This window comes from Rousettus aegyptiacus, unplaced genomic scaffold (assembly GCF_014176215.1).
Source record: "Rousettus aegyptiacus isolate mRouAeg1 unplaced genomic scaffold, mRouAeg1.p scaffold_m13_p_2, whole genome shotgun sequence".
NCBI lineage: Eukaryota > Metazoa > Chordata > Mammalia > Chiroptera > Pteropodidae > Rousettus > Rousettus aegyptiacus.
This window is the reverse complement of record NW_023416295.1, coordinates 40651118-40678260: the sequence shown is the minus strand read 5'-3', so window position 1 is coordinate 40678260 and position 27143 is coordinate 40651118. Positions and strand designations below refer to the sequence as shown.

At 35.1% G+C, this 27143-nt stretch overlaps 1 long non-coding RNA gene across 9 annotated transcripts in view; it reads left to right on the top strand.

Moving 5' to 3' along the window:
- The window catches only part of LOC107520629, a 232097-nt gene that overhangs the window by 64398 nt on the left and 140556 nt on the right, over window positions 1–27143 (top strand). The gene's annotated exons all lie outside the window — the stretch shown is intronic.

The following is a 27143-nucleotide window of genomic DNA, read 5'->3' as shown; positions in this document are numbered from 1 at the left end:
TACAGCAGGTTTATTCATAATGGGCTTGTACCTGGAAGGAACCAAGAAGTCCTTTAGTATGTAAATGGATAAACTGTGGTACATCCAGAGGATGGAATACTCTTCAGTGCTAAAAAGAAATGAGCTATCAAGCCATGAAAAGACATGGCGGAACCTGAAATTCATATTACTAAGTGAAAGAAAGCAAACTGAAAAGACGACATACTGTATGGTTGCAATTACATAACATTTTGGAAGAGCCAAACGATCGAGACAATAAAAAGATCAGCGGTCGCGGGAGAGCAGGGAGACGGAGAGACGAACAGGCAGAACACAAAGGATTTTTAAGGCAGTGAAGCTATTCTAGATGATACCGCAATAGTGCATACCTGTCATTATACTTTTTTTTTTTGAACCCGTAAGATGTACAACGCCAAGAGTGAACCCTAATGTACACTATACATTTTGGATGATAGTGATGTTTCAATGTAGGTTCATCGATTTTGACAAATATACCACTGTGGTGCTGGATGTTGATTGTGGGAGAGATTGTGTGCGTGGGGGAGCAGGGAGTGTAAGGGAACTGTCTGTACAATCTGCTCAATTTTACTGTGAACCTAAAACTGCACTAAAAAACAAGCATATTTAAATGACTGAGGACATTTAATGAATAGGATTGATATTTTATCTCAAGATACCTGTTAGGCTGTAAGCTGCTATACATCTTTCTTTCCTGCCACAGACCTTTAATGATGGCTGTTCTGCATGTCCTCAAATTAGTGGCAATTTGGGGGAGTAAAGAGCTTGGTGTGGTGGCCACAGTGAAGCATGGAAAGGGCTCAAAAGAAGACCCAGGGCCTGGTGGGAGTGCTTGTCAGAGAAGCAGCTGACAGGGGGATGGCTCAGAGTGAATTGGCTTAATGTTTTCCCCAGAAAGGTATGAAAGAAGGTAATTATTGGTTGGAGATTGCACTTGGAGGCCCGGGATGACAGTTGGTAGGAAAGCCGGCAACGGCTTCCATACTGGCCCAAAGGATCTATTTTATCTTGCATTGTAATGCTTCTTTTTGGGCTTATAGGGCATAACATACTGAAGAAATGAGTGTTAGGCACATAATAGATACTGTTTCAAGTTTTAAGTGAATAGAGTGAAAATCTAAGAGGCAAACTTGAGACAAGATGAATAAGGATGAAGGTGTTAAATATAACCATTACATAAAAATAATTCATTTTCAATTTTTTTAAAGCACCATAGAGCAATTATATAAGGAGTGCATAAAATGAATAGATTTTAGCTAATATTTATGGATGCATGAAGAAATAAAGAATATTGAGAGAAATGGAAAGTTTTTTTTTCTTTTTTTAATTCTAAACTGTGACATAAGGAAATCTCATAGTTCAGTCAACTAGAAGGGAGATAAAATAGTGTCCAGGCATTTCTTAATTAGAAATTTCTTTTTCTTAGCCCAAAAAGAAACTTTCCATCTGTTCTAGCATCTGCTTACTGTGGTTCAAGAATTTCTCCAATTTAACAAGTAGGTGTGACAGTTGCGACATCTGGCAAATTTTATAAGGACACACAAAAAGGAGACGAGGTGGCTAGTAACTGGATTTATAAGCCTTTCAAAAATTCCTTATATACAGAATTAAAATAGCTGATCACATGGCACATTTTTTAACCTTTTTTTTTTTTAACACTTTCAGCACCCAGTCTTCCGAGATGGCCTCCCATCCTAGTACTAACCAGGCCGGACCCTGCTGAGCTTCCAAGATTAGATGATATTAACCTTTTTTTTTTTTTTTTTGAATTGATGTAATACTGAAATTTTATAGTTTTTTTCTAACCTGTTTATCATGAGAAAAGCAGAACGTGGTTTCCCCAATCAGGACACAGTAAGATTTAGGAGCTGTGACTTATTGGTTTGTGGGGCTAATCCCCTTGGAGCTTTCCAAAAGTTGCCTCATTTCTTTAACTCATTTTGTCCACTGTTAAAAATGAAAATTTAAAAACCTGCCTATTTCCAATACATTAGAATGTTGAAGAAGAAAATATACTAGAAATGTAATTGCTATCACCTAAATCTGTCACCCCATAATTCTTATGTTGAAATCCTAATGCACAATGTGATGGTATTAGTAGGTGGGGCCTTTGAGAGGTGGAGCTCTACGAATGGGATTAGTACCTTAGACCAGTGGCTCCGGAGAGCTCTCTGGCCCTTCCAACTTATAAGGACACTCAGAGAAAACAGACGATGAGGAAGCAGGCCTTCACCAGAACACAACCATGCTAGCATCTTGATTTTGGACTTCCCAGCCTCTAGACTGTGAAAAATAAATTTTTATGGTTTATACGTTATCCCATTTGTGGTCCTTTGTTATAGCAGCCAGAATGGACCGAGACAACAGTCTACAAATGCAAATGAAGACCATTACAATTGAGATTTATCCCATCTCTTCCAGTTTGGAAACTGGATTCTGAAGCCATCATCTGAGGAAAGAAACTACAGTCTTAGAAAGTTCAGAGATTCTGACTGTGGCTTGAATATGTCAGCATTTTTTTTCCATTCTTTAAAAACATTTTTTTTTAACTTAGAAGAATTTATTCAAATTAACAGTATTTTTACTTTAAAAGATATGAGCGATGATAATTTTACTTTTATTCTCATTCTTTTTAAAACATTTTTTTAATTTTTATTTTTCAATTTCAGTTAGCATTCAATATCATATTAGTTTCAGGTATACGGTTTAGGGGTTAGACATTTATATAATTTATGAAGTGGCCCCCCAACTAGTCCAGTACCCACTTGGCATTCTACATAGTTATTACAATATTATTGACCATGTTCCCTATGCTGTACTTTATATCCCTGTGACTATTTTGTGATCACCTATTTGTATTTCTTAATCCCTTCATTTTTTTCACCCAGCCTCCTAAACTCCTTCCCATCTGGCAACTGTCAGTTTTTCTCTCTGTCTGTGAGTCTTTTTCTGTTTTGTTTGTTGGTAAAACTATTTTGTAATAATTTTTAATTTAATAAATTACTTTCGGTTTGTCTTTAAGCTCTACAGTGTCTCCAGTATTTTATTGTGCTTTTCAATAATTGTCAGGCACCCTATGAAGCAAAAATTTTTGTGCAATCATTATCTTTCTATCGTTCACATTTGAAAATTAAAAAATTGGAAGAGTGGGACAGTAATTGGTATTCTGCCATGTGCCCAAAGCAAATGTTCCTTTCCTCTCTGCCTCTAATGTATATTCCAATTCTACTTTTGTTTGAAGTGATTTTCTGCAGTGTTATAGTACAGGCCATCCCTAATTGGTCATTGGGAGTGGTTTCAGGATGACCAGAGAGTCTGTGTTGTTCCTGGATAGTCAACTAGTCTTCAGACTATGACCAGAACTTATAAGCCTTCCAGTTTTAAAGGTCTTCTCTCAGTCATTCTGTGTGAAACGGGCCTTTCCTGTCCAGATGTTCTTCTTTTGATCTGATTTGAATTCTATAAGCTTTGGGAATGAGATGAGATTTGGGAAAGTCTATGAAAATCAGGAATTCTGATGCAAACCTGCCTCATATTACATAAGGTGAGTAATAGCTAGGGGTTAGGTTAATATTTCCTTTAATCATTAGGACATAGGGCAAGCGTTTTCTCACATATCCCTCAAGAAGCAAGGGATATGAGAGACTTTTAGCTCTTAAGTGATCCTCCACATTTTGTTGACTTGCTAGAATCTTGTGTGATATTCTACTATCTTTATGCGTATCTGTAATGTTAAGGATAGTAACAGAGTCAAAAATGGAGAAAGAAAAAACATATGTTACTACAAAATATATGAAGACATGCTTAAACCTAACTTTAATTAGGAAAACAAGACCACAGTAAGATATAATTTTACATACAATAAACTGGAAAAAAATTAAGCAGTCTAACGATACCGAGTGTTAGGATGTGGATAAACTGGAATTTTTATTTAGTGCTGGCAGGAATATAAATGGATTCAATGACTTTAAAAAATAACATAGTGTTATCTTGTCAATTAGAACATTTCTATACCATTTGATTCAGCAATTCCAGTCTCGTAGATATATATGGTCATGTGTACCAGGAAACATGAACATGGATTTATAATAGTTGCAAACTGGAAAGAACCCAATTGTGGCCTCTGAATGAGTTGGTGGTAATATCATGAACCAGGATAATGATTCTGCACAATGGATATGTATCCAAAATAAAAGACTAGGTGGAACAAGAAGGACCACAGACATCTAACAGAATCAAACACATAGTATGTGTGTAATCATTTGTTGAATAGATGAGTGTTAAAAATCATTCACTTGGGGTATTTTGTGACCCTTCAAGTACTGATGAATGTTTAAGCTGCCTTTCCTGACTAACCTACTTCCCTCTGATGACAGAACACTTTACTAAGAACCCCTTTACCAATTATTTTCTCATCACTTAATGATTCTGCATTATATTTATTTGTATTTTGCTGTGTAAATGGTACTTTTTTTTTTTTTTTTTTACATTGTCAGTTTTGTCACTAGAACCAACTTAGAAACTTCTGGAGGGCAAGGACCACATCTTGTTTCCTTTTTCTCTTCTTACAGAACTGCATAGACTGGGCATTCTATAACTGCTTAGGACTTATTAGTGAAACAAAAAATCTACTCAAATTTTCCTCTAAAAACATCTATTTAAAAAAGAACCATAGTCAAAAGCAGAATCTTTCAACCACAGTAAGTACTTTGTGACTTCAGGTGAACACATGAAAAGTTTTGTGTATATATATATAGTGAAGTCATAGCAATTATTTTTGTGTGTAGGAGTATGTGATAAATACGAGGAGATTTTTGTGTGATAATTCTAGGATATAATCAAAGTCTTAGCACACAAGGCAGCAGTGATAGAAAAACATTGTATATCTGATATTCATCCAATTAAAAATGTGCTAAACAATGTGCTATGCTCATTATCTTGCTAAGAAAAATGGAATCCAGAAAGCTGTTGATAGTTCTAAGAGGTTATTTTTGTTGTTGTTTAATCAAATATTAATCAGGAGAGATTCACTTTATAATAGGTGAGCCAATTTATCTGACATCAAAACTACCCAGGCTGTTAGCGTTAGATGATTATTCTTAGAACTATGTTAGCTTATTTACAATTAAACTGTATTTCCTGTTGTTAGAGTGGTTACATCAAGCACATATTTAAAGAGAAAAAGAAAATGTGCTTCCCCACCCTTTCCCTTCTACCCAGTACATCACTAATTTAAACCTTCTAGTGTGCTAATTGTTACTATGTATCAGGTGAGAATCTTTCCATAGAAATCCCAAACCAAAATAAGAAAGTTTATTATTTTATTAATTGAGCACTGTATATCTGATATGACCAGGATTTATTGCTAGTTCTTCTTCCTCCGGTTGGTTCCATTTTAAGGCAGGCTTTTTGTTTGTGGTTACACATCTCGTCTAATAGGAAGGAGAGCTCTCTCCTTGAAGACTAGAGTGAAGACACGGTTCTCATAGGCTGAATTTGAGCTGTGGACCCATCTTTGAATCAATCAGTGTGTCCAGGGAAACACAATTAGTTGGGTCCCGAGACACACCTATCTCTACAGACGTGGGAGTTGGGAGTCAATTACCTCCAAACACACAGGCTATATCTAGGAAGGGATGATACTTGGACAAAATTTAGGGTACTGTTACCAAGGGTACCTCTGTGCTAAATGGTCCAATTATCTACTATGTTATACTTTTTAAATCAATTCCACATTTTCTTAAAATACATTTTAAAAATGTGGGTTGTATATTTCCTTTATGTAGGGTACATGGCAAGATAGAACTGTGTTCCTTGGTTGGTGAATGAAGCTGCAAGCTAGATATCTACAGGAGTCAAATTGGAGGAGGTTTTCTTAATCCTGAGAGGAGTTTCTTGTCCCTTCTTGAAATAAAAGAGATAGGAAGCCATTGACTCAGGAAAAGTATGTATCAGGGTGTTTCATGGCTTAAAAAGTTTTCTCCAGGTATCTTTTGTTATGGAAGCTTCGAGAAAATTGGAGCAAATTTGCATTTTCAAAGACTTCTAAGAGAAAATAGAATCTCCGCATTCCATTGCAGACCACCTTCTCAGAACATCAGATAGATTGAGATAATTTCAAATAAATTCACCTGTTTCCCCAAAGGATCATTTACCCTGAGGAAAGGCAAGTATTTGGCAAATTGTAGGAAATCAGGAAGGAAGATTCATTCCACAAAACAGTCTGTGGCTGGAAGACCTCTCTGTCACAGCAGGCATTGTGGGAACAATGGCCTAGACTGAAAGAAAGGGTAAAACAAGATCTGTAACTTTGGAAGCCTGTGTGTGGTACACTTCAGCAGTTTGTGCTGCATGACTGGGGAGAGAAATAAAGCTCAAACGAATGCACTGGACTAGATCAGTAAAGTGTAGTGAATTTGTATGGCAGTGTCAGCAGAAATGACAATCGAATGTTAGGGCTAGTATGAAACTGGTCGATTGGCTTGAGTGCCTTCCTTTTTCTTCTTTGTTGTTGAGTTTTTCCTCTCTCTCTCCCAGCCTCCTTCCCTTCCTGTGTTAACTGTCCTGCATAAGATGAATGAGGAACAGAAATGACCTCTTTGGACTGAGGAAGCTTCCAAGGTTCTTGACAACTTGGTTAAACACAGATGTTCCCAGAGGTAGCCATTGGACTTCCTTTTAAATTGGTCCTGTGGGGATTGAATGATTAATTTAAATATTAAAAAGATTTATGATATTAATTATACCTCAAGCTAGTGATGCAAGCCACATTGATTTTCCCAGATTAATTGAAAAAAGAACCACACAACAGTCATTTCTAAGAATTCTGTTTTTCTTTCTCACGTTTTTCTAGCTTTTAAACTTCATCAGGCATAAAATTATCTTTAAATTGTTCTCAAACCAGCAAATGTAGGCTTGAGCTTGAGTGTTAATAACATATATAAAGAAAGAATGAAACAATTAGAAGGAATGGGTAATTGGTCAGCAGAGAGAAATTAGAGCCAGAGAGTCAAGTTTTGACATTTGTCTATATAGAGGGGATGCTGGCACATGGACCTGTCAGACATCTTGACAGGAATGTGTCAATTCTCAAGTCAAGTTTCCTTAGCCAGATGCCATTGAACAATCAAATTAAATAATTAACTTTGTTTGTAAATTTTTTGTTCATGAAGCAAACATCTGATTATATTTTGGCCTTCCCAAAGGGAAAAAAAAATTCAGTGAATAAAGTGGCTAAAAAAACAGTAGTATATAATGACTAGTAGATGTAGTGAAAGGGAGAGTTGGATAAATATTTCACTAATGATCTCAGGTCCTGTAGGTAGGAAAACTGGTTAGTTCATATTAAAGTCACTACAGTTAAATTTCAGCCCAAATCTGAAAACCGTCTATGTTATAATTGCAATAACAGCCCACATCCTTATTCTGCATTTATTTTGCCATGTGATATTAGGAGACAATTTGGTTTTCTATTCTAGGACAATGTTTGAGGATCCGACCCAGTCCTAGCTGATGGAGAGGTTTAAAATAAAATATAGATGCACATTGATAGGGACCTGGCATATTGGAACTTCCTCTTTTTGTTGATTGTAACATTGCCCTTGTTTGAGTCACTTCAGGGCCAAAATATATCTATTTCACAGATATGTGAAACAAAGCAATCAAATCTTGGTGGGAAAAGGCACAAATTAGCTTGTTCTATTTTTTTCTCAAGTACTAGATTTTCAATCAGGGATTTTATAGCATCTCTGTGTGTGGCATTTTCAGAGAATTCTATTACTGAGTACAGTATTAATGCACTTAAAGCTAAACATTGATGATGTGTAATGAACAATCTGCTAAATGTTAATACAGTTTATCCATTTAAAGATGTATAAACATGACATATTGCATGCACTTAGTGCTAATCTATTTTAGACATTCATTTGGTTTGACCTATGACCATAATATATTATGTTCCTTGAGATATTTATCTTGTCATTTGGAAACAAGATTACAATTAATGACTTTAAATTACTATTTCAACTAGAGATGTGTGAGTAATGAATTAGCCACAGCTTTGAACCCTCTGCTTATAATTTAAATCACCAGCCCTTAGCTGGTGCCTCATTGTAATCCATTAAATAAGTCACAGAATCAAAGAACCACATATTGTTTTTGATGCTAGGACCTATTGATGATATTTTCCCATTTAATTTGTCTAACCCTAGGCTAATGTATCCAAATTTATGTAATAAAAACAATCACGAGAGAAGCATTTATATATTTATGTGAATACTAGGGTAAAATTATAGCCAGAGTTCATCTAAACTGATACACAAAAACATTATCTTTTTTTTTTTGCTGCATTTCATTTTTTTAAGGAGAAAAAAATATGATATTGAAAAAAGTGAGCTCATACTAAGTATTTAGTCCAAAGGCATTTTTCAGGAGAGAGCCCATAAGAAAAAGTCCAGTTCGTTGTGCTTTCTACATCTCCTCAGCATTGACTTTGCCAGACTGTAAGTTATGGGAAGACAAAATAGAAACACACTAAATATTTGTTGAATGATGTCTGTGGTGATAAATAATAACCATTTATTATGAATAATGGCAGATTAATTTTGCTCACTATCCTCCTCTTAATATTATTGGATTTATACAATATTTATTAACTTTTACAGTATGCTAGGCACTGTACTAAAGCATATTTTACAAATAAACTCATGTTTTATATATTAACTCATATACATATATAATATATACTTACGTGTAACATATACTTAAAACATATTATATATAATTTAACATAGAGAAAACTCTCTCCAACAGGAGAAGGTTCTTAAGAGCAGAGATTGTCTTAAACCTCTTTAGTGTTTTCCCCAGGTGTCTGGCAAAATGCTGTCACATAGTTGCAACTCAGTAAAGACTCGTTGAATGAAAACAAAGATTTTCTTTTGTGACTTCACATTCTACTAGAGAAGACAAATAGTCCCACAGGGCTAGCAGAACTATGAATAATCCAAACCAATGGCAAAGTAGCAATTACCTGAGTATAGCTTTCTCTTGGATGTCTTTGAATGCTGTAGATTTACTAGATTTAATCCATTAATGAGTTAAATACCTGGTATTAGGCTGGAGGGAGTGATAAGTAAATTTCTACACATTTATAGTCTAACCGAAGAGCCCAGAATAGTATATATAACACAGGAACTATTAGATGCGTAATTATACGGTACCACCTAGGACATGGATTTAGAGAAAAAGGTATTATAAAGGAATAAAATGACAGAGTAGTTTGCTAACTTCATAAGCCTTTGAGTCAGACACATGGAGCATGTATACGGACTCTGCTACTTTTTCCCCATGTACCTTGAGGCAAATTACGTACCTGCTCTGAGCTTTTTGCATCTCTGTAATGAAATACTACCTATGGAATTGTGACAACTAAATAAGGTCATATATGTTAAACACTTAGAACACAGCCTTATACAAGGCAAACAATCATTTGGATTATCAAAAAAGGCTTCAAGTTGAAGTGATACTTTTTAACTAGACCTTAGAGAGTGGACCTTTGGATAAGAGAGGGAGGAATCAAGGGCCATCCAGGCAGAGGAACAACATAAGCAAGAGAAGTTAGCAGTAAAAACAGCACATGTGAGCAAGAGCGAGGGAGTCCTTTAGAACAAAGTGGGAGAAGTTGGTAGCAGGGGAAAAATAAATTTGGTTAGGAAAATGGGTTCAGGAAGTTTGACACCTTGATGGCATGCCAGAGATGTTCAGAGAGGAAATGACATACAAATGGAGGATCCTGGGTTGCTTCATTCTCTGAAGCACTCTGAACATGAGTTTTAGGTGGCATATTATTGTGACTGAATACTATTCTAATTTGTTTTTTCTCACTGCACTTAGCATGTGCGTGTTGTGTTATATATTATGGACAATAAAGATATTGTTTTTATATAAATTAATGAATTTGCATGCTGACAATCTTTCACTTTTTGTCGCCCCGGTCTGGGGTGTGTGTGTGTGTGTGTGTGTGTGTGTGTGTGTGTGTGTTCTTCCTCATACACACACACATATATATGATGACCAATAAATGCCTATGAATCTTAAAATTCTATGGAAGTATAATATATATTGGATTTTATATAAATAGTATATTATAAATGATGTCCTCCATTATGGAGCTAAATTCTTTAGTATCACTTATATATTGTTTAAAGGAAGTATTCCAAAATGTCATGTTTTAATAATAGAATTAATTATCATGCATATTGACTGAGAATATCTATATCAAAACTTTTTTCCAAGTTTTAAAATAAGAAAATTTACATATTTTGGCAATTTAAATGCCAGTTTATTGAACTGCTTTTAAGGTTTAATAAATTAAGGCCATAATGACCTATAGAATGACTCAATATGACACGATGTGAAAAAAGACTATAGGACATTTTCCAAAATACCAGACTTAATTTTAAATGAAATTAATTTGTTAGCTACCTGCTAAATATTTTTGTTTTTCCACGATCAAAGAGCTGGGAATAATCTGTTTTTATTGAACTTGACTGTTGTACCCTAAGGAACATGTCTTTGAAAAAATAAATTTTTGTTCTCTGTCCTTTAGAAATAGCTAGTTGAGGAGTTTATAGGATTTTCCTGGATGTCTGATTGAAGCTGTCTGATTCTTATGTAGATTTTCTCCAACATAACAACATTTGTTTTGCAGAGTTGTGGCTTACAGGAAAATGGCTAACAGAGGCAGAAGCATAATTATAATATCATTAGAAATATTTAAATATAAATAACATTCTATATTTCTCCTTGTCATTTGTCTGGATTTTGACAGGAGGAGCCAGTTTTGATGAGATTCCTGTGGCCCCATAGATTTTTATCCTGTTATCCAATTTTCTGCTGCACTGCTCTCCTTCTGTCAAACTGACTGCTAGCCAGCCTTACATTTTCCCGAGAGGAAGAGCAAAGCTTTGTATTATAGTGGACAGAAGAAAGAGAACCAAAAACTGATTTTTTCTCTCCAGGTGCTATACTATCTCTAATGGAAAATTCCACTGTCTGAGGGGTTGAGAGGATAGGGGGATAGCAAACAGGGAGAACCTCATGTTTTCTTTCAGTGGTGCAAGATAATGTTGCAGAGCAGACTCAAATACCAAGCTGAGTCCTGTGAAGATCAGCAGACAGTTTTCCAGGATGCTCAGTCACAAGAGTTGCTGGAATGCTGCCAAATTGGTCTGTGCCAAGTATCCCCTAGCTGTTCAGATATTGGCTTGCTGTGGTATGAAATGAAAAGATACTTATCAATCATGGTGTAAGGGAAAAAAAAAGGACCATTTCCCTTACACGTGAAGATGTTGCAGTGGAAGGTATATTGTTTGGGGTTTTTCCATTGACATTGGTTTATGGTTCAGGGGGAAGAGCTAGGATCAGACAGGCAGTAAAGAAAGTGGATTCAATGGAGTGAATGGAGAAGAATGAGAAATAGGGTGAAGTGGCAAGTTCAGATCCCTACTAAGGGCTATCAACATACCAAATTGGAAAAATCAAACCAAACCAAAACATATTCTTCAGTCTACACATATTTTTAAGCTGAATGTGGCCCATGGCCTTTTGTGTGCATTCTCTGGTTAGAGAAAGAGTGGTTCTGTGAGCCTGCCAGCAAACTAGTGATACGTGAGGTAAATGAAAGAGCAGCTTACTATAACTATGATCACTTATTATTAAGATTAAGACCTTATAGTGTCTCAGGAACTGCATTTTGTCCTTTATATTATTTAAACCTTATAATAATCTATGAAAAATTGACTCATTACATACATGAAAAGACAAAGTTTAGCAAATATTTTCTTTCTTATTTACATAGTAAGTAAACTATGTGGGTTTTTATTTGAATCTTGGAAACGTATTTAGCATCATATGGGTCAGTTTCTATAACCTGTAAACACAAATGCATTATACAAAATTGAAAATGTTGAGTGGCATAAGAATTTCTGCTGTCAGCTGTTAAAATATGAAGTTCTATTCTGAATTTAGTGAAAGGTCTTACTATAAGATGATTTTCTCATAAGGACAGGAGTACATATAATACTGAGAACAAATGTAAAAGACATTCATCTTTCCTACTTTTCTGGGGTGCCTGTACTTTAAAATGAGGTTGTACAACCTTATAGATTAGAGATTTTTGTTTTCCCCTTGAGTCACACAGCAAATAAAAAAGAGCAATCTACCTTCTGACATCGGAAGGAGTTTGTGATGCCTCTGAAAGTTCTGGGCTTTGGGAAGTGTTTAAAAAATGTTTGAGCAACTCTAATTGACAATTTAATATAGGAGTTAGATAACTTTATCCTGTTCATGGTACAAATACAGTATCCTTGGCTATATTTTGAACATTTTTAAACTCATCGAATCAACTTATATTCTTAATTTTAATAATATAGAACCTTTTATGGGTTCAATGTGTATGAACTGATGTTTTGAAAAGAGTTAAACATCTGAAACCTCACTCAATTTCCTTTTTGACTCACATTAATGCGTATAGTCAATCATGTACTATTTTTTCCATTCTGTCTTAAGAGACATGGGTGTGAGACAAATTAAGAAAAAGGCAGTAGTGGTTAATATTAGTATTTTAGTGTCTACTCTAGCTTTTAACAAAGTTAAAATCAGGTAAGTTAGTACATCTGTAATGGAAGAAGCTAAAATAGCCAACTTTTGAAAAAAAATGGTAATTTTTGTTGCTGTCAAATCTTTATGTTAACTTTAACTCTTGAAATTCTGTTCTATTTTAATACAAAATTAACTAAATACACTTATATTTCACTCTCTTGTAAAGTACTCTGCTCATTGACTATAGTTAATTAAAAACTAATACATTAACCAGATGAATAAGATAAATAGTACAAATTGTACTAAAAGCTTGCGCACAAATAGAAAACTACAATAACAGCAAAAAAGAAGCTGTACTTTATTCACAGGAGCAAATTTACTTTGGGTTTTACCTTTTTTTTTTTAATGAATCAGGTTGTAATACATGAGCTCAGCTGCACAGTGACAGGATCTCTTGAGGTAGGTTTTCCTGCTTTACGTTAGAATAAATTTAAAACTAGAAAAAAAATCATGAAAAGCTACTTCATTTTGCATATATGTATTTTTTTAAAAATAGAATTGAGGCCATGGAGGATCTCCCTTTAGATTTCCTGGCTTCCTGTTTGTGTCCTGCTTATGTTATTACTCTTAGTCTGCACCATTTTTCAATTCATGGCTTCCAATAGCATTTTAATAGTGTCTTTTTTGCTGGCCTATATAGAGGACATTGATTCTGTTGTTCCAATAACAGTATGAAATATAGTTTGTGGTTGCTTTGGGGGGCTAAAAGAAACTCATTACAGCTTCCTGTTCCTACATGTTTTGCCCAAAATGTTATTGTTAGTCAGGTCTGGAGATAGCTTCTGGGTCTGTGATTATTTTGAGATTTTGCACATCGGCACATTTTGTAAATGCAGCAAAATTTGATGTAAGAGTTGGACTTAAATAAATCAGGGCTTTCTATCTCTACCAAAGACTGACAAAAAACCAAATCAACCTTTTGGGGTGAGCAAATCTTATAGATTTCTTAAGAAATTCCATATATGCAGTTTTTTAAAAATATATATATATACTAAGGAATAGAAAAGGTTGAAACACTTAGCTATTCTATAAGTGAAAAATCTAAATGAATCAATCATAATTCATAAAAAAATGGAAAATATTTGATGAAAGATTCTAGTTCTCTAAAGCCTTACTTCTCAAAATGTGGTCTGCTGACCGGCAGCTTTAGCATCACCTTGATGCTGGAAATGGTAAACCTTAGGCCTCAGACTTTAATCCAGACTTTTAAAATCAGAATCTGCATATTAACATGGTCCCAGGGGATTTGTGTACACATTCAAGTCACAGAAGCACATAGTTGGTTTCTGCGAAGTCAACACAGTAATTCCAAACTTATCACCAGATGATGTTTTTATAAAGCATTGAGGTTTACAGAGGCAAACTGTTTTGTAAATACAGCCTGAATTATTTGTTTCAATCTGTAACACAAGTAAATTAACCTCTCCTGTATGGGCAATTGAATTTTTAATTTCTATAAGCTTAGAAAAGAAAATACGAAACTAAATCAAACCTAAAGATCACATTTGAAAAACCAAAATACTGACGAAGATGCCATAAAATGCCCATGTATGTTTAGATGTATGAATTGCAAAATATATGTATATATTTTGTATTACTTGAGTTGTTGACAAGATAGTTACTTTTGACTTATTTGAATGTAAAAACATCACTGGAGAAAGAAATGTATGTTTTCCTCTTCTTGAAATTCCAAACTGGCTGAATGTGTTAAACCCAAACTTATGAAAACAATTCACCTTCAGGCTGAGCCTTTCTTATCACAGTGGCAACCAGAACTCAAAAGCCACTTGAGCGACATTTAGGGACACCTGTAATCATAGGTTTTAATATGGGGCATTTTCCTCTTTCGTATTCACAGTTGATCATTATGTCTGAAACTTGATGGTAAAAGTAGTCACTGATTTTTGCTCTTTTATTGGGATGCTTAATGACCTGATGGTACAGAAGTGTTTATTTTCTTTGAGATTCTTATTTTTTCCCTCCTTTCCTCTGTCCTCTCGCTCCCTTCCTTCTTTCCTCTCCCTCGCTCTCTTTCTCTCGCTTTCTCCCTTACTCTTGTCCTCTTACTATCACTAGTATTCGAGAGCCTATTTTGTGCATGACTTTATTTCAGACTACAAAAAGATTCAAAAGAAACAGAAGGCATGACTCTCATCTTCCCAAATCTTCCAAGTTTCAAAAAATTTTCCTAAAACACCACCTTGACATGTATTACCTTAGTGTTGTTCTTGCTGTCTTTATATATTCAGGACAGTTACTTATTCTCCACTCTAGTTTTTTTGTTCTTCTTCCACATCACCCCTGTTTCTTTATAAATAGATTGGTTACTGTGAAAACATCACTGTCTGGGTGTGGTGACCACTGCAATTTATGTATGATTCTTAAAATTTGAGTACACGAAACCAAGATCACACATCACCCTGTTAATATTCTTCATGCTTTGTTTCTAAACACACTTCATTTTGAAATACTATGATCCTTTAGAACAGCTTTTATTTGCATGCTGACAATGTATTCAGTGCATTTGAAATTTTAATTAGACATACTTACCAAGAAATATGTTAACCACAAACATACTTGGAGTAAGCAAAAATTCTATTATTTAATGTCTTATAAAACTTAACAAGATATAGTGGAAAGGCATGCTGATTTGGTCCTAAAATAGAGGACTAGAATCCAACAAAATTCACCAAACTCCATAAATTTTGAAAAAAAAAAATCAAGACAAATGAATATAAATCATTTAAAAATTACTTTTTTTTAAGTCTAGTTTTGTAGGCCCCAGTGATGGGGCCTACAAATTAATTGATAGTAGACAGATTAATAGGATAAAAGTTTTATTCTATTTTGGGAATACTAAGTATGAGTAGCTAGCAGAATAGCTAGAGATAAACGTTTATACATCAGCTTAACAACAGGGGCTAAGGGTGGTTTCAGGTTTCAATGTGAAAGTTTGGGAGGTTCTATTGGGCAGTCTCCTTCCTGGAGGAAAGCTGGAAACTGCCCAAGAAGGGGGTTAATATTGGCTCTATTTTTGGAAGTTTCTACTTTAATTAGATGAGGAAAGTTCAGATAAGATTTTTCTGCTGATCCCTTTAATGGCTTTGCCAAACCTTCTCATTGCACTGGTGTTTAAGAAGCTATGTTTTAAGACAAGTAATAACAAGTGTTGAAGAGGTTGTGGGGGAAAAGAAACCCTCATACACTGCTGGTGGGAATGTAATTGGTACAACCACTGTGGAAAACAGTATGGAGATTCCTCGAAAAAAGTAAGAATAGAATTACCATATGACCCAGCAATCCTCCTTCTGGATATTTATCCCCACTCCCACCCCCACCCCCCACCCCCCCAAAAAAATTGAAAAGATTTATCCATAAAGATATATGCACCCTGATATTTATTGTATTATTCATGGTGGCTAACTGGAAACAACCAAGTATCTTGCAATAAATGATTGGATAAAGAAGATGTGATACATATGTACAAAGGGATATTACTCAGCCATAAGAAAAGACGAAATACTGCCATTGTGACAACATCGATGGATCTTGAAATTATCATGCTAAACAAAATAAGTCAGAAAAAATTGAGAACCATATGATTTCACTCATGCGTGAGATATAAAACTGAAAGCAAACGAGTAGGACAAACAAAAACTCAGAGACACAGATAACAGTTTGGTGATTACCAGAGAGAAAAAGGGAAGGAAGGGATGTAGATAAGGGTCAAGGGAGTCAAATACATGGTGACAGAAGGAGGTGTGACTTTGGGTGGTGAATACACAATGCAATATGCACATGATGAATTGTACACTTAAACCTATATAATTTTATTAACCAGTGTCACCCCAACAAGTTTAATAAAAATTAAATAAAAATTTAAAAAGCTATGTCTTGCATTCATAATATGCATTAATCTTCATTCTATTTAAATAAAGATAGGAACTGTTTTAGGATATACTTAAAAATTATGTCTCTTTTAAAAAAGATATATGAGATCTAGCCTCTATGCTCTACTATAAAATAATGGCTGATTAGAGTGACTAGCTTTGCCTCTTTGTTAATATTATGGCATAATTATACATCATATAATCATTGACCCAATGTGCTACATTCTTCACCTTATGAAAGATGCTTTAGAAAGGGAAGTTTAAGGAATGACCAGGGACTCATGTCTACATAAACAGGCCATAGCGGAAGCAGTTACATTTGGCTTCCATCTCCTGGCTCTAAGGTCCCGTATTTTTTGATTGTGCCTGCTGCTTAGAGTTTTTCTCTGAGGTCTCCAATTTTCGACTTATTTCCGTGGCCCCTTACTATTCACATGCCCTTCTTTCCTTTATGAGATTGTAGCTCCTTAAGGGAAAGCAGTGGGCCCTACACATCTTTTCTCTACCATATCGGGTGCCTGGTACGTTGTAAGTGGACCACATCTTGGACCAAATGTTTGAGAAACCCAATTTTTATTTGTCATGCCAGAAATAACCAGTGATGGAAAAGTTTAGGAATCAGCAGATACTTTGAATCCTGAAATCACTCCTCTTTGATGATATTCTCTGCTCATGCCTGTGACCTAGGGTGTGGGCAGAGGATATCCCTACCACGTATGTGTGTTTTTTGAGTACATGGATGTATTATACCAGGAGGAGAAGTTATAGAATGTGGCTACCTGCCTTATTGGTAGGGATCCGGGGACGCAGAGAAAGCTATGGCTATTGCAGCATTTTTTCCCAGCTGGGTTCTTTATGAAATAGCTACTACTAATATATATATAAAAAATTACTATTATAACCATAATTACTAACCACAGCAAACATTCACCATTCTTTGAATAACAAACCCTGGGCCTGACACCTTGTGTATATTTCTTATTTATTTCTTCCAACAGCCCTAGAAAAGGAAGATTTTATCTCTATTTTATACTTGAGAAAAACCAAAGCTCAGAGAAGCTAAATCACTTGAGCAAATTTACACTGCTCCGTGGAAAAGCTTTCCAAAGCCAGTTGCCTCAACACATAGTTGAGGAGTATATGCTCCCTTGCAATATCAGCATAGGTGGCCAGATTATTCTACTGTCAACAGAGAACTAGTACAATTGAGGACACAGAGTAGGAAGTCATAAAATGTTTTGATAGGTGGTTCTATGTTAGCTCTCACCATATGCATGGCTGGGGATCTATAAAACAAAGGAGAATGGGCCCCATATGTAAGTGTCATTTAAAAATCTTTCACCAAACTTCATTTGCTTTTTGAAGTAAGTCTTTGGGAGAGTTAGTTGAGTTAGCTGTAATTTTACATTTACATTGATATTAGCACTCTAAAAACATTTGATTACTAGTGTAATGTAACTTTTGGAGGACTTTAAGGAAAATCAATAATACATAGATGTAGCTATAAATAAGCTATCTATTTATAGTTCTCCTGATGAAGAACATGTTTAACTTTCCTGATAAATAAAAGTGTTAAATAATTAAAATAAAGCATATAAAAATGGTGATTCCAATGACTATTTTCCTTTGGAGATACTATGTCTTTATCTTTTTTTACAATATACACTTATGTTTGAAAAATTTAAGACTTTCAACATTATCTGTGAGGAGGAGATAGGGAGAAACTGCAGAATGTGTTCCACTGTTATTTGTGTCAAAGGCTGATCAGGGCCCTTTGGTGACAAGGCCAACTGAGGGTTCAGCCTCAGTAGCAGAGAGAGCCTGAAGGGAGGACTCAGGATTCCTGTGGGGGTGGGGGTCCAAGCGCTGATGTCTTGTCTAAGTCATAGGAGGGTCCCACGTTTTGCTGCAGAAAGCCTATGAATAGCTTCTGTGCTTTAAATAGGAGCACCAAGATCCCAAACAGGATTTTGTTAACATTTTCATTGAGTATAGTATTGCCTTCAGTTAGACAACATACACTATTTCTTTAAAACATGTGCTTTTAAAGTAACCCATTTTATCTAGGAGTTGCTTAAAATTGTAGATTTCTAGGTTAGTTTTAATGTAAATATGTTGACAGCAGAGTGAAGAGAATGCTGAAACCAGTTCACCATTTGCAAGCTGAAATAAAATTGGAATGCTTTAGAAGTAATTTGTAAAATTTTTATGTTTAAAAGAAACAGATCATGTCAATTTCAAATATATATTTTTTATTGCTCAAGTTTTATAACTTGGTCATCTCTATGACTTGTGACTTTTTTTTTTAGTACATACAATTTAAAAAGTGAGCTATTTGTTGTAAGATTATAGCCAAATATTTTTATTCTCTTCTCTCTTTTTCTAATTCTTTACATATTTTATAATATCAGCCACTACCCATGTAATTGGGATATTTATATTACATATCGATTGTCTAATTATCCAAGATCCTATATTTACAGATTTTCTAAGAATTAAACCTCTCCTCCTCTCTTCTTCTGTCTCCTGTTCTCCCTTCCCTTCCCCTCCTCTCTTTCCTTCCTTCTTTTTTAAATAAAAATACATTTCTTATAGGATTAAAATTCTGAAAAAGACTCAAATGGTTTCCACTGATAAGAAATGAAGGTCACAGTTTTCATCTGAAGCCATTACAAGGTCATGGAGGCATACCAACTTATCCTTATTCCCCGGCAAGGTGGAATACTAGAAAGATGGAGAGGGCATGTGTTTGACTTCCTCTCATCTCCTCCTTTAACACACACTCCCTCTATAAACCTGGCCACAGGGCCTGGAGCTAAACATGGAACTGGTGTAATAGGCACATAGGTTATACTGCCTAGGATAATAATATGGGCCTGCCAACTAGGAACACTATAAATCTAGGAGGATATGGTGGTTGATATAGGCTTCCATTGGTGCTGGTGGCGGGAGGGTTCATAGGCCTATTGACTATTGTCCTGCCCTTGTTCCAGAGCTCGATATAGTTCTGAAATACCTGATCAATTCAGTCTGAAGAAAGATGAAGTAGGTACCTATTTCTTACTACCTTAACACCCACCATTCCCACTTTGGGGAACTCTGTGTCTTGAGACTACTATCAAAAATATATTATTTGGTACTACTATGTGCATGGATTCTTGAGGCTCAAAAACTTCCCAGCATAAAAAAAATATATATCTTTTTCTTTTTGAAAGCCCTTGAAATATTGTTAAAACTTTGATTCCTCAGAGTTTGGAGTACAAGAGGTTTAATAGGGATTAACTCCTGTGGAAGAGAGGGGATGGAGCTAAGATTGGGTAGAGGAAGAAATTGAAACTGTGAGGCCAGCCTGGTGTGGACCTCTGGAGAGATTGTTGCTTGTCAGAGCCTTGGGCCCCAATGGCTAGGCTTTTGTGCCCCTGCCTGGCTCAGTCACAGGATGCAGGCTGGCCTGGGTAAGGTGAGGCTATCGGCGAGGTGGCTTTCTGCAATTAAAGCAGATCCTGAAGGACTGACTGCTGGAGGCTGCCTGCTGAGTGCACTTCTGTGACTGCACAAGGGGGTGAGAGCAGTGCATCTATGAGTCTTTCATAAGTCTTCATTTTCATGACGCCATATTCATTACCTGATATCTATCCAAGAGTTGAATATATACTTTGTGAGTTTCTTCTTTTTGGGGATGTGGGGGTGACGTGGAGGTGTCTTTTAAATTAAATTTATTAGGGTAATATTGGTTAAAAACATTATATAAGTTCCAGGTATACAATTTGATAATCCACTATTTCCAATTTCCACATCATCTGTTCACCACTCAAAGTCTAGTCTCCTTCTGTCACCATATATTTGACTCCCTTTCCTGTCTGCATCCTTTCCCTATCCTGTGTATCCTCTGGTAACTAAAATTCTGTTATCTATATCTACAGCTTGTTTTGTTTGTTCATTTGTTGCTTTTTGTTTCATATCCCACATATTAGTGAAATTATATGGTTCTTTTCCATCTGACTTATTTTACATAGCATGATGCTCTCAAGATCCATCCATGTTGTTGCAAATGGCAATATTTCATCTTTTTTATGGCTGAATACTATTACATTGTATATATGTAATCTTCTTTATCCAGTCATCTGTTCAAGGCTACTTAGGTTGTTTCCATTTCTTGGCTATTGTGAATAATGCTGCAATAACCATAGAGGTACATATATCTTTACGAATCAGTGATTTCAAATTTTTCGGGTAGATACACAGAAGAGAGATTGCTGGGTCGTACTGCAATTATGACCTATTCTTAATTTTCTGAAGAAACTCCATAACATTTCCCATAGAGGCTGCACCAATTAACATTCCCAACAACAGTGTATGAGGGTTCCCTTTTCTCCATATCCTAATTCTTGTTTTGTCTTGTCTTATTGGTAATAGCCATTTTAATCATTGTGAGGTCTTATCTCATTGTGGTTTTGATTTGCATTTTCCTTATAATTATTTAAGTTGAGGATCTTTTCACATATTTGTTGGCCTTCTGTATGTCTTCTTGGGAAAATGTCTATTCACATCCTCTGCCCATTTTTAATAGGATTATTTGTTATTTTGTTATTGAGTTATGCGATTATTTATATATTTTATATTTTGGCTTTTGTTTTGTCGATGGGTTATTTTGCTTTACAGAAGCTTTTTAGTCTGATGTAGTCCCATTCATTTACTTTTGCTTTTACTTTTCTTGCCTTTGAGGTCACATCCACAAAAACCTCTGAGATGAAGGTTCATAAGTTTAGCACCTATGTTTTCTTCTATGTATTTTATTGTTTCGGGTTTTATATTCAAGTCTAATCTATTTCGAATTAACTTTTGTGTATGGTGTCAGCAGGCTAGTTTCATTCTTTTGGATGTAGATTTTTAATTTTCCCACCATCATTTATTGAAGAGTCTTTCCTTTCTACATTGTATGTTTCAGATCCTTTGTCTAAAATTATTTGCCCATGTATATGTAGATTGATTTCTGGGCTCTCAATTCTGTTCCATTGGTTTGTATGTTTGTTTTTCTGCCAATACCATAGTGTTTTGAATATTGTAGTTTTATAGTATAGTTTGAAATCAGGAAGTGTGATACCTCTGATTTTCTTTTTTCTCAGAATTGCTTTGGCTACATGGGATCTTTTATGGTTTCATATAGATTTGAGGATTTTTTTTTTTGTTCTATTTCTGAAAAAGATGCAATTGAGATTTTGATGGGGGCTGGATTAAATCTGTGAATTGCTTTAGGAAATATAGCCATTTTAACAATGTTAATTCTTTCAATCCATGAACATGGAACATCTCTTCATTTCTTTGTGTCTTCTTTGATTTCTTACAGCAATGTTTTTGTAGTTTTCAGTGTAGAGATCCTTCACTTCCTTTGTTAAGTTTATTCCTAGGCATTTTATTTTTTTTTTGTTGCAATTGTAAATGGGATTGTTTTCTTCATTTCTTTTTTCTGATATTTCATTGTTAATATATAGGAACTTAGTGGATCTTTGTATATTGATTTTGTACCCTGCAACTTTTGGGTATTTGTTTATTGTTTCTAATAGTCTTTTGGTGGAGTCATTAGGGTTTCTACATATAGAATCATATCATCTGCAAATAGTGATGGTTTTACTTATTCATTACTTTGTGGATTTCTTTGTCATCTTACTATATTGGTTTATTTCCCCTAAGTGTTAGAACTTGTAACTGCTACTGTATCACTGTTGTATAAAGATTAAGAGTAGGGACTTGGTTCAGATTTTCTGCCTCCACCACTTATTGCTGTTTAACCCAGAGTTAGTTTCTTAACCTTTCTAAACCTCAGCCTTCCCATTTGTGAATTAAATGGGGAATGCATGCAAAACTGTTGGCTCAGTATCTGGCATACAATTTGGGTATATTGTATGTACCCAGTAAATATTAGTTATTATTATTAATAATTTTTTATCATTATTCTCTATCCTCACTTGATACAGAATTTAGAGCCTGAAATTTTTTTCCAAATGCACTGGTCAATATTAGAAGTAACCTGTTCCCCAATATATCTGCCTATTAGGCATTGTGATAGCAGAACAAAAACTAAGTTAAAATAATACGTGCAAGGGAAGGGGCGAGAGAAAACACCATCTGCCAGCTCTCCATGAGTCATTTAGGAGTGAGTTGGAAGATAATGAAGGCCGTTGCATTCTGGTCATGGATGGGTCCTTCTGCTTGGCTGGTATTATCACCTTTCTCTGAATAAAAATAGCCCATGCACCCTTTACTGCAGCTCAGTAAACAACAGATTATGTGTATAAAAATAAAAGGATGGACAACGAAATCTTTGGGGAGATTTGCCACAATTTATTTTGTTTCCTAGTGTACCTATGAATTTCAGTCAACAGTTTAAAATCTGAACAGCAAGGCATTTGTTTTTTGGCTATTTACAGTCAGTTTTATACTATTTTCCTGGCAGGACTATTCATAAGAAATGCTCGTTAGGGTCATAAAAAAATGTTCAGATGCAAAGCAGTGTGGTGGACTGAGCATAACATTGCACATGTTGCAAAGAAAGGCTCAAATTTGGGTCTGGCCACCTACTACCTGAGAGAACAGTGGGTACTTCCCCCGCCTTGGTTTCTGTTCAACAAAATGAGAATGCTAATCAGTCTTGTAATGTTTAAATGTGATTATATAAGAGATGAGTAAAATCTTCTTTTAAAAATTCTTTGTAAATATTAGTTTATCATAATTAAAAATAGAAAGTTACTTTTTTTTTTTGAGGAATAGTTTTACATTGTAATTTTTGGGACTAAACTGACTGACTACAAGTTCCTAGCCATGTGAAATTACTTACTTTGGAGGAATTTGCTTGGGGAAATTACATGAATTTTTGTGGCTCAGTTTTCTTATCTGTAAAATGTAAATAATATACTGACCTCATAAACTTGGGAGATGATCTAGGTCAAACATACAGGGTACAGTGTGCTTGTTTTTCTGCTATTATGATTGTAGTATGGGAATAAAGAAGAGTCATTTCTTTGTCTTGCCCTGTTAAAACCAGTTCTTTTTTAGACAGTTGCAGAATTGTCTACTAATATTTTTAATTTTAATTCTGGAGTTATATAGTGATAACTACTTGTTATAGCTGGCATTCTGGGGAATTACAATAACAGAAAAATAGAAGATAGGGAAGGAGGCCTTGAAAAGGAGAGAATAGGGAAATAGCTCTGAGTTTTGTTTTATTTTTACAGATATTTCTGTCATCAAATTGATTTTATTTTTTAAAAAGCAAAGATTATAAGAGGTGTATAATATAACGTATAGAAAAAGTCTAGAGCCTGAGAATCATTGGGAGTGATTTTGAAAAATAATATATCTGGCTGTATCAGGTCCACTTTGGGTCAATTAAATTGTAATTTCTCAGAGGAAGAACCAGTCTTCAAACTTACCAGGAGTTTGAGATACACAGTGAGGCTCACTGACCCAACTGATGATCACTAGGGTCTCTTCCAACTCCGAAATCTCATACATCTGTACATCCCTCTTTACTGCAGTCACATACATGAGGAGTACTTCTTAAATGAAAAGAGGTATAGAGCAGTAGCTATAGAGGGTTAAAGAATTTGATTTAATTTATTAGCTTCTGAAAGAAAGAAAGTTATTTTCTGAACCTCACTATAAACCATAAACCTGCTTATGAGAGATGTGATGACTATGCTTCAACTGTACAGGCTATATCTTGGACCCAACTATCCCTTTTTCAATTTACCTGTTCTTTATGTGAAAGGTGCTACTCTGTAGAAGTTTGCTTCTAATACAGGCAAAATACTTAATGACACATTTAAAAATCACACATAAGGCCTCACCTCTGCATACAGACTATAAGAAGAGGAAAAAAGTGGAAAACTGTTTCCACAGAGGGATTTTCTCACCCATCGATCTCAGCACAGCCCATCAGCCTGGGAAGAATGTTTTGTAGTAGAAATATTCAGTGAAACAATACCAGTGATTTCCATTTATATCATTAAAATGAAGGAAGGAGCATATGGCTTAGATTAGGAAAGGGAACGTTAGCTATGAGGGTGCATTTGCAAGAGACATTAATTAGAACTGAGAGTACCTCAAGTACTTGGGAAACAAATTTGTTTAATAAGCTTCATGGTTTGCAGATGCCTTTCCCTCTTGCTTCACTATGACTCCATATAAAGCAGTTTTATCTGTGCAGAACTAAGCACACTTGAGAAGTCACATAATTTTTGTGCTTTACTTGGTTATGTATGTAAGCAAGTTGACAGGACCTTCACATGGGTAAGATATCTTTTACAGCAACATAAGACAAGTCATGCTAAATCAGGATCTGATTTTCAGCATGATGTATTCAGGCCTTTGCCTTTAAACAGATCTCGTTGGACTACTACAACAAATGCTGATGTGCTGTCTCTATTCCTGGAGACACTCTGCCCTGGGGTGTACTTGAGTCGAGGACGCTGCACGCATCCTGTCTTGTGTTTGTATCCACTCCTGCTGCTTCCTTTGATCAGTGGCTGATAAAATATCTCTTGAGCTTTGTGGAGCTGATGAAAGCCATGTGTCTGGGCTAAGTATTTAGAACTTGATTTCTGGCATTATCATAATATTAATATCTGTCAGTACATTTTAAAACATGAGCATGAGGCCTTGGATACATGAAATTCTCTGGTGAATACTGGCTGGGGCAGCTGACATGTGTGTTTTGTTGAACCCTCAAAAACATATATTGTATCTCTTTCTTAAGCTTAAAGGGTTGTAATGTCTCTCTTGGGACAAATAAACATTTCCTGTGAGGTCCTTACTTACTTGTTAGCCTTGAGTTTTAGAGTCCTTGCTACCCTAAGTGAACTAACTCATTTTAATAAAAGAAAAAGTTTTTAGCTGTTTCATTGGTTCTTGATGAAGAAGGCAAAGATCAAATGGAAATTGAGGAAGAACTTGTTTTCTCGTTCAAACAACATTTGTGGGGTTAAATAGAAATGTTGGGTATGTGGATAAGACGACCAGGGTAGTGAGGATTCTAGAGTCAGACTTCCCTGCTTCAAGTTCTAGATCTACTATTGGCTTGCTATAAATCTCAAGCAAGCCACTACATTCTGTGTGCCTGTTTTCTCATCTATGAAATGGGGAGTATGACACACTGAATGTGTTAATACTTACAAAGGAATTTGCATAGTTTCTGCACATCAAAGTAAATGCTCCTATCCATTGGACAGCACCCCATGCTTGTAATAAATACCAAGTAAATACCTGTCTTTAGAACTGGATTGATTCTGTGAGACTTATATAATATTCTCCTTCTGTTCTTCAGCCTAATGCTACATAGTTTTGTGATGCTAGGTGAGGAGTGTAAACCTAAATACCTAACTGTTCTTGTTTATAAAGTGTAGATTAATTTAATGCTGTCTTATAGGTGTGTTGGGAGAAAAAAAAAATAGGACCATTCTTATACTTTCACTCCATTGGGTGAGTGTACAGCAGGACCAGAAAATATGTATAATAATTCTTTAGTCAGAACTTTTCTAAAAAATAACATTAAGGCCATGATATGAGACATTTTTCTAATAGACTTTTTTTTTTTTTTTTTAGCATCTAGATCCCTTAATCACAATAGTGAGAAATGTTTAAATACAGCTGATTCCCAGATTGTGTATTTAAGTATTTGATTTAGTTTATTGAAAAGAAAAAAAAAAACTCATTTACATTTCTAAATTACCCCACCTAGTTCCAAACAGGATTTAGGGCCACTGAAAAGCACTTGTTGAATGTGTTCAGAAAATAGGAGTTGCTTACTTTTATTATCTTGTGGCTTTCGGTATCACTACTTGATGGAAAGAAGTTAATGATCTTTTTCTTCCTAGTTTCATTTGAATCTATAACTTTGACTCCCACATGTTATTCATTAAAATCCAATAGAAACCAAGGAAGAAATTCCTTTTAAGGAATAACCACTTGTTTGAGAGTTCAGGATTAAATATCCATAAAATTTACTATTATATTATGAACCAACTATAAATTGACAGCAAGTGGTCATATTATCATGTTATCATAGTTCTTGACACCTTGTGGGAGGCTCTTCTTTGTGACTTACCCAATCTTCAGTTTCTCTGATGTGTTTGTGGTTACTTTTTTCATAGTCATCTAACTAGGTTCCAAGATAACTGATGAATGTGGGGTATTAAGGGAGTTGTTTCCCTTGACACATTCTAGGACTTTAGTAAAAGTTGGTTATAGTAATGTTTCTTTTCATACAGCACATAATAAATTTGAAGACGATTGAAGGAGTACAGGAGATTTGGATCATAGTGCTACCATTCAATTCACTGCAGGAATACAGAAAAGTTACTTTGTTTTCTTCTAACTCAGCTCTTTATCTATGAAATGAAGAGGATGAGCTAGTTCTAAACTCTCTTTTCTGACATGCAGTGATCTTATGCTACAATTCAGTATAATTATAGCGGCTTTAGCAGGTGCATTCATTTTAATGGAGAATTTCTTAAAATTATGTTTACTTTGTCCATTTATCACAAAACCAAAATATGAAAGTTTGAATATATTCAGATA